At 40.1% G+C, this 12,551-nt stretch overlaps 1 protein-coding gene across 2 annotated transcripts in view; it reads left to right on the top strand.

Annotated features, from left to right (window-relative positions):
* Positions 1 to 10,926: 10,926 nt before the first annotated feature.
* Positions 10,927 to 12,551, top strand: part of BAZ1A (bromodomain adjacent to zinc finger domain 1A) — a 130,335-nt gene continuing 128,710 nt past the window's right edge. The window contains exon 1 of one of the 2 annotated variants that reach the window (XM_066277713.1): positions 10,927 to 12,384. The gene's annotated coding sequence lies outside the window, so the exon portion shown is untranslated. Of the gene's footprint in view, positions 12,415 to 12,551 lie in introns of both variants that reach the window. The other variant, XM_066277712.1, reaches the window with a different exon arrangement.

The following is a 12,551-nucleotide window of genomic DNA, read 5'->3' as shown; positions in this document are numbered from 1 at the left end:
CATGTTGAATGGTCCAGATTTTGTAAATAAATTAAGAGGCAAAGTGATTGTTGAGAGCAAAATAAAGATAAGAAAGGAAGATGAGGTTGGAAGCTTGGGAAAAATGAAAAGATGTTTAGAAAACCTGTTGTAAGTGCGCTCAATATGTCAACATGAGAAGATGTAAAAAGGGGTTTAGCATGTCTGTGAGGACCCTAAAAGTAGAGAGCATGTTTTTGTAGTATTTTTGCAATGATCAACCAGGCAGAAGCGACAGCAAAGCAAATGTTAGGGGTTACTCATGGTGGGACAAAGAAGTGTTCTGGAGTGCTGGTGTCTTGGGCATCCTGGAGCTGGCCCTGGGTACTTGAATAAGGGAAAGAACATCAGGGGATTTATTTATTTAGCAAACATTAATTACCCACTGTATATGCATCAACTTTAGTGCCGTTTGTTATCTTATTTTGGGAAACAGTTCCTTAATTTATAGCCCCAATTCTGATTTCTCTTTTGATTCAAAGCCCAGTCTTACAAATGCCTGTATGGAATCTCTGCTTTGATGTTCCCTATCTAAAACTGAATGCTTAGGCTTTTCCCCTAACCTATCTCTATACCTGATCACTCCATTTCTTTTAATGATGTATTACCTTTCTAGTTTTCCAGGTCTGAAACTCTTTTTTTTTTTTTTTTTTGTATTTTTTCGAAGTTGGAAATGGGGAGGCAGTCAGACAGACTCCCTCATGCATCCCACCAGGATCCACCCGGCACGCCCACCAGGGGGCGATGCTCCGCCCATCTGGGGCATTGCGCTGTTGCAACCAGAGCCATTCCAGCGCCTGGGGCAGAGGCCACAGAGCCAGCCTCAGCTCCCTGGCCAACTCTGCTCCAATGGAGCCCTGGCTGCAGGAGGGGAAGAGAGAGACAGAGAGGAAGGAGAGGGGGAGGGGTGGAGAAGCAGATAGGCGCTTCTCCTGTGTGCCCTGGCTGGGAATCGAACCTGGGACTCCCGCACACCAGGCCAACGCTCCACCACTGAGCCAACCAGCCAGGGCCAGGTCTGAAACTTTTGAGTCATCTCTGATGTTACCTTTCCATTCCTTAGTGTGTCATCAAGTTCAGTCACCTACAGGTGTACCTTGGAGATACTGTGGATTCAATTAATAAAGCAAGTATCACAATAAAGTGAGTTGTAATCTCTTTGCTGGTGAGGCATCTTGCCTTCAGTTTGTAAAAAAATGCAACAACTGTGAAGTTCAATAAAGTGAGGCCCATACAGTGAGGTATGTCTGTACTTCCACTGCTATTTTCCTGGCTTTTCTTCCTTCCCATTGCCAAGGCAATATAGGTAGTTGTTATTCCATACTTGTACTTCTATGTCTTCTCAACTCAACTGATTTGCCTGCCTCCAGGCTCTACCCAATCCAGTCAGTCTTACATACCACACCCAGATTAATCTTTATAAAATGTTTGTTTAATGAGTCATTCTTCATCTCAAAAATCTTGAAGGAGCTGTGGTAGAGTCCCTAAGGAAACAAGAAGACCCTGGAGGAGCTCACATTCCAGTGAGAATGGGTACAGTTAACTAGGCAGGAGATGCTGATTTAGAGAAGGCTTCCCTGAGGAGTGACAAGAGAAGAGAATGGATGGAAGAAAGCTGGGAAACCACAAGGTTTAGGGAATAGATTATAGAGAAAGAGGTGTTGCCAAGGAGACTCAGGACAGCACAGAGGGGAGGAGGAGAACCAGGGGAGAGTGTGCCATAGAGGCTAAGGTAGAAGAAGATGTCAAGGAGCAGAGTGAATAAGGTAGACTCTTCCCTGGTGAGAGTCTATGGGAGTTAGCATTAGGGAGACAAAATCGAAAGCAGTTTTAGGGGAGTATAGAAAGGTTGAGAAATAAAGAGGTAGCAACAAGATGCCCTGTACTGTACTTAATTTTATCCCCATAATGAAAGAGATTTGCACCAGACTATAGCCCAAGGGCAGAGATCTCAGTGGTAAAGGAGCTTAATATTAGATAGAAGGAAACTGACTGATGGAGCAAGATCCCTAAGGAGTTCTGAGGAGATAGACTCTAATGACGGAAGGGGGTCTTTGTCCATTTATAATCATCTCACATATACATGCTAATTTTTTTAAGATTTTATTTATTCATTATAGAGAGGGGAGAGAGAGAGAGAAGGGGGAAGAGCAAGAAGCATCAACTCCTATATATGCTTTGACCAGGCAAGCCCAGGGTTTTGAACCGGCAACCTCAGCATTTCCAGGTTGACGCTTTATCCACTGCGCCACCACAGGTCAGGCTACATGCTAATTTTGACTGTACATATGTTATGGTTGTATGTGGTTAAGGTAATGATGCATTCTGAAATGACCAGATGAATTTTTGCAACTTGAAGGGGTAGCAGCTGGATAAATTATGACAAAAATTCTAGAAGTAGGAGTTGCTACTAAGAGCTTGAAAGAGCGAAATCATTCAACTAAGGTTCAAAGGTATCTTTCACTATTGCCATGAAAATCAGTTGAAGATTAAAAATATGTTCTGACTGGGAACTGGATGTATTAATTATCTGTTGCTGCTCTAACAAAGGACCAGATATGTAGTGGTAAGTCAGAAGTCCAACACAGGTCTCACAGGGCAAAAATAAAGGTGTAGACAAGATTATGTTCTTTTCTGGAGGCCTCTAGGGAAGAATCCGTTCCCTGGTCTCTTCCAGATTTTTTCTAGAGACCTCCACATTCCTTGGTTGCTCCATTCCAACCCAGCAACCCCTCATTTCTCTCCAACTTTGCTTCAGTCATCCCATCTATCTCTGACCATACCAGGAAAGGTTCTCTACTTTTAAGGACTCAAGTGATTAGATTGGGCCAACAAGGGATAATCCAGGCAAATCTCCCCATCTCACGGCCCTTAACCTTAATTACATCTGCAAGTTCCTTTGCCATACAAGATATTATATCACAGGTTCTGAGAATAAGACTGAGGAAGGACAGCTTTGGGGGCTATTGTTCTGCCTACCACACTGGAACTGAGGTTAAGGTCTTTATTTTAAGAAGTAAGTTTGAAATGTGAAAAAGGAAGGTGTTTAGTATTGGAAGATTTGGTTTTTTAACTTGAAATAGACAAGATGCTCGTTTTTGTAGGTAAACTGGTTCATAGATGCCAGGTATGCAGTGTCTAAATGCTAAGAAGTTATTGAGAAACAGTTTACTGGTTGCTTAGAGAGAAATTAATCCATTTTTTAGTTGAAAAGATAAATTTTAGTTGTGTAAGAAAATAAGAGATGGGTGTTTTGACCTAAACATTTGGACTAGAGAAAATAGGGTAATAGCATGAAACCTGGTTTCTGGGTATGCTGATAGCAACAGAAATAAAGAGAGAAAACCCTAAATGTTTTATTTTATAGACACCTGCAGCATTACAATGTTTCACTAGGAACTCTTAGATTAGAATTTAGCAGCAATATGTCCAGAACTGGGTTCTGAATTTCAACTGCCTTAATTCTATCTCTTCATCCATAATTGCCAGCTAGTCTATGAATGCATGCATTGCAATATGGAGCTAGCTATTGGTGTCAAACTTGGTAATGAAAAAAAAAGCCTAATTATTAAAAATTAAATATAAAAAATATAAGAAAAATGAACTGACATGGTACTTTTTTATAATAGGGTTTGAGTGTCTACTATATTCCAGGGATTATAGTAAATATTTTTTAAAGATTTAAAAAATTATATACTAATATTTAAAATGGGCTCCAGATGGGTGGCTCACTTGGTTGGAGTGTCAGTCTGATATGCTAAGGCTGACGGTGAGGTGGGGCTCCCTCTTTTCATCATGCCCAGCACATTTCTCCTCCCCCCTTTCTTCCCCAAGGCACTTTACCTTTACCTTTCTTACTCCTAAACTCCAAAGGCCCTTCTTTTATCTCAATAACTTGTTTCCTGACCCCATTTCTTCTACAGCTCACTTCTTCTACCTTTGTGACTTTCTAAATTAACTTTCTCTTATATTGAATAGTTTGAAAAAAAAAAAGGTTGTGAGTTGGATCCCAGTCAGAGCAACCAAAATAAACAAACAAACAAGATAAAATGATATCTGATAGAACTGTAAAGGGAAAGTAAAAAAGGAATTCTATTTTATACTCCAGTATTAACAAAATTTATTAAGTAACTGAGATGGCAAATATTAGTACAACTTTTATCTGATAGCTATTTTACTACACTAAAACTTAAAATTTAGTTTTATGGTTGATAAAAATAAGAAAAAGTACCCTGTGATTTACATTTTAAAATCTTCCACTTGTTCTTTATATGCCTTGTTTTTAAAAACAATAATACATTGCCTGACTGGGCAGTGGTGCAGTAGATGGAGCGTCGGACTGGGATGCAGAAGACCCAGGTTTGAGACCCCGAGGTAGCTGGCTTGAGCACAGGCTTGTCTGGTTTGAGCAGGGCTCACCAGCTTGCACCCAAGGTCGCTGGCTCAGGCAAGGGGTTACTCGGTCTGATGTAGCCCCACCGTCAAGGCACATATGGGAATGCAATCAATGAACAACTAAGGTGTGTCGCAACGAAAAACTAATGATTGATGCTTCTCATCTCTCTCCGTTCCTGTCTGTCTGTCCCTATCTATCCCTCTCGCTGACTCTGTCTCTGTAAAAAAATTAATTAATTAATTTTAAAAAAAGATTTCGAAAAACAATAATACATCTATTTAAACATTACTAAGATTTGTTCTGTAAATTGGTATATCACTAATCATTAACATAAACAATATAGAGAATTTTTCAGAAATGTGTAAGCTAAATTCTATTTTCATGTTAAGATGAAAGTAGCCTGGGCTGGATAGCTAGGTTGGGTAGAACATCTTCCCAAAGCTCAGAGGTTGCCAGTTCAATCCCAGTCATGGCACATACAGGAACAGATTGATGTTCCTGTCTCTCTCTTTCTCTTCTTCTTTTGCTAAAATAAATAAATAGGCCCTGGCTGGTGGCTCAGTGGATAGAGCATAGGCTTGGCGTATGGACATCCCAGGTTTGATTCCCAGTCAGGGCACTTAGGTGAAGGGACTATCTGCTTCTCTTCCCCACCCTCTTCCTCTTCACTCTCTCTTCCTCTCCTGCAGTTAGTGGCTCAATTGGTTCAAGCGTGGCGGGGGGCACCGAGGATAGCTCTTTTGGACAGTGACAGCCTCAGGTGCTAAAAATAGCTGGGTACTCAAGATTTGGCCTCACATGGGGTTGCCAGGTGGATCCCAGTTGGGGTGCATGCAGGAGCCTGCCTCACTATCTCCCCTCCTCTCACCTTAAAAGAAATCAATCAATAAAAATTTTTTTAAAATGCCTGACCAGGTGGTGGCGCAGTGGATGGAGCATTGGACTGGGATGCCGAGGACTCAGGTTCGAGACCCCGAGGTCGCCAGCTTGAGTGCAGGCTCATCTGGTTTGAGAAAAAAAAAAAGCTCACCAGCTTGGACCCAGGGTCACTGGCTCAAGCAAGGGGTTACTTGGTCTGCTGAAGGCCTATGGTCAAGGCATGTATGAGGGGGCAATCAATGAACAACTAAGGTGCCGCAATGCGGAACGAAAAACTAATGATTGATGCTTCTCATCTCTCCATTCCTGTCTGCCTGTCGCTGTCTATCTCTCTCTCTGACTCTCTCTCTCTGTCTCTGTAAAAAATAAAAACTCCTGACATGGAAAAGGCACTATGCTAAGTTACTAAAAAAAAAAAAAAAAAATTTAAGTGAAAGTAGGGGAGATAGTGAGATAGACTCCCATATGCTCCTGGACCAGGATCCACCAGGCAACCTCTGTCTGGGGCCAATGCTCAAATCAGCTGAGCCATCCTCAGCACCCGGAGCTATGGGAGGAGAAAAGGGAGAGAAGGGGGAGAGGGAGGGGAAGAAAAGCAGATGGTTGCTTCTCTTGTGTGCCCTGACCAGGGATCGAACCCGGGATGTCTGCATGCCAGGCCGATGCTCTAATACACTGAGCCAACTGGCCAGGGCCCTGTAAAATATTTAACACAGACTTTTTTTTTACTTTTTATTGGCAGTTCTAAACTTATTCCCAGTTGTGAAGTGAATGACTTTATTATATCAGCTATTTGTCCTGACCTACCTCTTTACTGTCTAATCTCTGTATCTTAAAAATTTTTATTCATCCTTTCACAGTGAAAAGTCTCCCTTTCATCCCTGTCCCCTAGCAACTCTTCCCAGAAATAACCAGTGTGTTATTTTCCTGTATAACCTTTCAGATGCATTTTATGTATCAAGCAAATATGTATATATTAAACCCAATACATGTTTTTCTACATTTTGCTTTTATTTCTTTAACTTCCTCATTCTTTTTTTGTTTCCAAAGTTAGAAGCAGGCAGGCAGTCAGATAGATTCCCGCATGCCCCCAACTGGGATCCAGCCAGCATGCCTACCAGGAGGCGATGCTCTGTCCGGCTGCGGTGTTGCTCTGCTGCAGCTGGAGCCATTATAGAGCCTGAGGCGGAGGCCATGGAGCTGTGGTCAGTGCCCTGGCCAACTTTGCTCCAGTGGAGCCATGGCTGCAGTAGGGGAAGAGAGAGATAGAGAGGAAGGAGAGGAGGAAGGATGGAGAAGCAGATGAGCGCTTCTCCTGTGTGCCCTGACAGGGAATCAAACCCGGGACTTCCACCCATCAGGCCAATGCTCTACCGCTGAGCCTACAGCCCAGGGCTCCTCATTCTGTTTTATGTCTTCATACTATTTCACTGTATTGACATACATAATTTACTTAATTATGAACATTTCCATTAATTTTAAAATTATGCTATTCCAAAGTAAAGAGTCTTATATTCAAATATATTTGTAAGATATTTTCTAGAGATTGAACTTCTGTGTGCATTTGTAAATTTTGGATGAATATTGTCAATTTGTCCTTTGTAGAGGTTGTGCCTGTTTCTCCAGACTTAGGCAACATATAGTGTGATGATGATCTTTGTAAATCTGAAGGATGAAAAATGTCATCTCACTGTAGTTTTAGTTTGTATTTCTCTTATTGTGAGTGAGGTTAAGAATCTTTTAATATGTTTTGAAAGCCATTTGTATTTCTTTTTCTCTTGGGTTATTGTGATTTATTATATAATAAGAACCAGGATTTGTTTTCTTTTTCCAAGTGAAAGGAGCGGAGATAGAGAGACAAACTCCTGAATGTGCTCCGACTGGAATCCACCCAGCAACTCTGTCTAAACCAATGCTTTGCCCATCTGGGGCCATATTCACAACTGAGCTATTTTTAGCACCTGAGGCAGAGGTCCTCAGCACAAGGGCTGATGTGCTCTAACCAATTGAGCCATGGCTGTGGTAGGGGAAGAAAGAGAGAGAGAGAGAGAGAGAGAGAGAGAGATTGGAGAGGAGGAGGGGTTTAGAAGCAGATGGTCGCTTCTCCTGTGTGCTCAGACCAGGAATTAAATGCAAGATATCCACACACCGGTCCGATGCTCTACCACTGAGCCAACTGCCCAGGGTGGACATTATTTATATATTAGGGAAATTAGCCCTTTGTCAGTGAGTTTCAAATAATTTTTCCCTAGTTTGATATTTCTCTTCCAAATTTGTAGACTGTGTTATACTTAGACTTTTAGCAACTCTAAGATGATTATTTAAATTCTTCATGGTTTCCTGTAGTACCTTTATGATTAACAAACACTCTTTGGTTTTTTTCATTATTGTTGTTGTTGAACAAACATAAGCATTACAAATTCTAAATTGTTTAGTGCATAGGATAAAGTTCCCTGTTTCAGCTTATATCTGAGCTATATTAGCATATCATCCCATGGAAATATATAATAGTAATAAGGATCTTGGACTCTGAAGTTGATAATTTGAGCTTTCTGCTTCTGGGCTGTATGACCTTGGCATGCTACCTAATTAACCTCTCTGAGCCTCAATGGCTTCATCTGTAAAATGAAAATAATAAATAATACTTACTTTGTTGTGAGACTTGCATGAGATGATTCATTTAAAGCCCTTAGCATAATGCTTCATAGGCTGGGAGTATTCATTAAATGTAAAATATTACTGTAATAATGATGATGACAATAGACTGTTCTTTCAAACCCTACTACCACCCCATAATTCATAACTTTAGTCACAAAAGTTTGAATTTTAAAAAGCATTCCAAATTTGCTAACATTACCACTTCAGCATTAATAATCCAATCTCCTCTAAGCATAGCAGTTCTCAACCATGGCAGTATGTTAGAATCACCTGAGTTGAATTTTAACTTCCAAATGCCTGGTTCCCTGCCCCAGAGACTGTTTTAATTGGTCAAGGGCATGGCCCAGACATTAGTACTTTTCAAAAACCCCTTTGGTGATATTTTTGGGTAGCTAAGATCTAGTATCATTATCAGGATACTAGGCCAGTGATTTTCAGGTATGAAGGAAAACATATACATTGTTTCTAAAATAAAAAAAACACCAACAACAAAATATATAGAATTCTTTTATAGTAAAATGCCAAGAATTAGGGAGATATGAAAAAGAGAACATAGAAGAGTTGAGACAGGTATCAGAGATATCAAGAAACTTACAAAGTTGAAGATATTCTGTGCACGCGTGTGTGTGTGTACAAAATCTTTTCCAGAAGAGCTTAAGGCAGTTTTACTCTAAACTTAATGAATACTTTTATAACTGCTACTTAGAGGTAAGGACATGAAGTGTTTGTATTTGTTAGATGTGTTAACTGAAGAATTTAAGATTCTTACTACCCCTTTGCTTTCCTGGATAATTCTCAAAAATTAATTATTTCTGCCTGACCTGTGGTGGCGCAGTGGGATAAAGCGTCGACCTGGAACACTGAGGTTGCTGGTTCGAAACCTTGGGCTTTCCTGGTCAAGGCACATATGGGAGTTGATGCTTCCTGCTCCTCCCCCTTCTCTCTCTCTCTCTCTCTCTAAAAATCAATAAATAAAATATTTTAAAAATAAATAAAAATAATTAATTAAAAAAATTAATTATTTCTGATTATGAGTAGTATATCTTATCCCCTTATATATTTTAGCAGTTTAGGAAGGATTTGGAATGGTATTTAGCTCATTTATAGATACAGTGTGAGTAGGATATATAAGAAAAGTAGACATTACTGAATCCAGAGGAAGAGCAATATGGTCTAGAGAAACTGGACAAAAAGAGTCAGGAGACCAGCATTCAAGTTCCCGAGCTTGTTTCCTCAGCTGCAAAATGAGAAAATTAAGAGTTCATAAAGGTTTCTTTCAGCTGTCTAACCAAGTCCCCCAAGTAAAGTCTTTCTTACTCAGTCAATAGTACACAGGAAAAGTATTCTAGCTCAAGCTTTAAAAATATATATTTCCTAGTCTTGTTTTGTCTTTAGCTATGTATGGCAGTAGACTTTCTCAAATATTAAACTGTCTTGATGATACTAGATTAATACATGTCCTGCCTAACTAGCATATATACATTTTACAATTAATCAGGGGCCAAAGGTGTCTTCATTTAGAGGGCTAATGGAGGGTGAGGGTTGCATCTTAAGACTGGCCAGGATATGTTGGAACATGAGCTTTCTGTTGCTCTTCAAATCATGCCCTGTATCATTTAGGACCAATTCCGGGCTCCCCTTCTGTATATTTTTTTAATCCTTTCTACATTTCTTTTTGCATTCTATTACTCATGATCATTAGGTCTCACACAATTCCTGTATTTGTTGTCTTTACATGATCTCATCCTTATGAGAGTGTACATTTTTTGAGGCCAGGATACATTTATTCCTTACATGAGCTAGTACAGTATCTTTGCACATAAGGGGAGCCTAGCATATGTTTAATTGAATTAATTTGTTAAAACTTATTTTATTTCTTCTCTTTTTTTGTGATACTGTACCTTTTATAGTTTGTGCTATAATATCTCAAACTTTTTTACACTGTCCTGTAACAAAGTCCAGTTTCACAACAGTGTCCTTTACTTTCTGAACAGAGCAAGGAGCTTGTCATTCTTAAAAGCCTAGAAGTAGTAATTCATAAAGCAAGGAAGTAATCATGATACCAAAATAAAAAATAATGTATTAGGTAAGATTTTAGTAGTAAATGTGTAGGATAACTTACAGAGAAGTGTTATTCTGAGGTAGCTTAGGTATGCTATCAATTTGGTCAAGTATTATAAACACTTCAAAACTAAGTTTTTCTAATATGTTATAATTTACTAAACTTACATAATTCTGCATCAACAATGAACCACGTACATCATTTATTAAATATCATAAATAATTAAAATAAATCTTAAATATGTGACTCAGAATTTAATTATGATAGTATTCAAATTTGAGTATAGTAGTAGGGAAATTGAATATGAGAGTATTTTGATGAACTAGAATAAAATTTCAATTTCGTTAGCATAAAAATCCAATTGTTTAAAATTTTGTATTTAATAAAATAAAATAAACATTATTTTTTATCATGGGTTTAACAAAATTAACAGCTTATCAAATATGTAGTTGAAACCTAAGATATATAAGTACAATATATTCAGAGAAAATTTCATGGTTTTAGCTTAATAGTTAAGCTGGGATTTTGAATTGTGAGAATGTTTTAATAGTGGTTGAAAATTATCCATCCTCCTTGTCCCCCTTCTTTTTTTTAATTAATTAATTTATTTATTTTTTGTATTTTTCTGAAGTTGGAAACGGGGGGGGGGCAGTCAGACAGACTCCCGCATGCACCTGACGGGGATCCACCCGGCACGCCCACCAGGGGGCAACGCTCTGCCCATCTGGGGCATTGCTCTGTTGCATCCAGAGCCATTCTAGCGCCTGAGGCAGAGGCCATAGAGCCATCCTCAGCGCCCGGGCAACTTTGCTCCAATGGAGCCTTGGCTGTGGGAGGGGAAGAGAGAGGCAGAGAGGAAGGAGAGGGGGAGGGGTGGAGAAGCAGATGGGCGCTTCTCCTGTGTGCCCTGGCCGGGAATCAAACCCAGGACTCCTGCATGCCAGGCCGACGCTCTACCACTGAGCCAACTGGCCAGGGCGTCCCCCTTCTTTTGAGTCTACCTTTGGGGACTCTTGAAAGAAGTTAAAAAATGGTAACTCTTGAGATTTAGATAGATTCCTTACATTTTCAGCTCCAAAGTTCACGTGCACTTCATTAGAAGATACAGAGATGGTCCCATATTGTTTATATAACAATGACCATTTCATAGTCTTGGTAATGTTACATCCTTTGTTGAATAACTGTTCTTCAAACTTATCTTTTACATGCTCATGTTAGTCTGCAAATAAGCAACTGTATGGAAGTAGCAAAAAGACCATTCAAAACAAAGCTGGCTAACACTTGCAGTTATTTGTAGTCGAAAATTCTTTTTAATTCAAAAGTCACGTGTTATGTGCATTAAAATTCATTTCACAAGTAAAAAAAAGAAAAAAGAAAATTCATTTCAATTATAGCTATGGAAAAGTTGCTTTTGGGGAAATTTCACTAGTAAACCCATAATCTTTAAAATTCTGAGTGATTAAATCAAATATTGATCATTTGCAAAACATTTTAACGGCACATTCTAGATATTACTTTTTTTTTTTCTTTTTCTTTTTTCTTTTTTTTGGTAGAGATGCCAGGGACCGAACCCGGGGCCTCATACATCTAGATATTACTTTTTAAAGGTGTATTTTTTTAGTTTTAATTATTTGGGGGTCTAATTGGCATGATGACATTTTCTAACATACTTTTTTGGCCTTTTCCTCTGCTAAATCTTTGAATTGCCATCTCTATTAAAGAGAACTGCAGTCAAGAAAGGTATTTCATTTTCAAGATAGACGTTTACACAAGCAAAATTTTGTTTTACACATGAGAATTCTAATTTTGAAGAAAATATCAAAATACTTTTTATTACTTATTCCTCATCTCATATTTAAAATACAAGTTAAATCTTAATTGTAATCCTTTTTCCATCGTGTAGTAAGTACTGGTGCCAGACTTGACGTCGAAGGCTTTACTTTGTTAGCCATGAGTTTATGAAACCCGAGCGCCTTCCCTAGATCTTTGGGCTGTTAATCTCAAACATGGAGGGTGCTTCTGATTCTTCACAAGGGGTTGCTCCATTAATTAATAACGTAGCTCTCCCAGGCTTTCCGCCGTCTCTTCCTGTATCAGTGACAAGCTGTAAAAGTCATCGAGTAGCCAATAAAAAGGTAGAAGCGAGAAGTGAAAAGCTCCTCCCAACAGCTCTTCCTCCTTCTTAGCAGAAAGTAGATCAGAAACTTCCCAAGAGCTCGGAGAGGCGGGGAAGTGGCGGTGGGACGCGATCCCCCGCGCAGAGCCAGGCCGTGCCAGCTAGAGACGCGGCGGCCGGCGTCGCGGCGGGGCCGGCGAGAGGCGACCCCCCAGGAAGACAGAGCCTCCCTTCGCAGTCTGGGTAGTTGAGAAGGTAAAGAAGTGGCAGTCGGCGTGCTCGCAGGTGAGGGGCTCCGTGCGGTCGCCCGGGAGCCAGCTGGCGCTGGCCGGGAAGCGGAGGCGAGCCGGGAAACAAAGCGGAGGGGCGCCGGGGTCCCCCAGCAGCCAGCCCCCCGGGCGGCGTCCGGCCGGCCGGTGACG

This window comes from Saccopteryx bilineata, chromosome 4, assembly GCF_036850765.1.
Source record: "Saccopteryx bilineata isolate mSacBil1 chromosome 4, mSacBil1_pri_phased_curated, whole genome shotgun sequence".
Taxonomy (NCBI): Eukaryota; Metazoa; Chordata; class Mammalia; order Chiroptera; family Emballonuridae; genus Saccopteryx; species Saccopteryx bilineata.
Note: the sequence above shows the minus strand (reverse complement) of the source record. Positions and strands in the feature narration are given on the sequence as shown.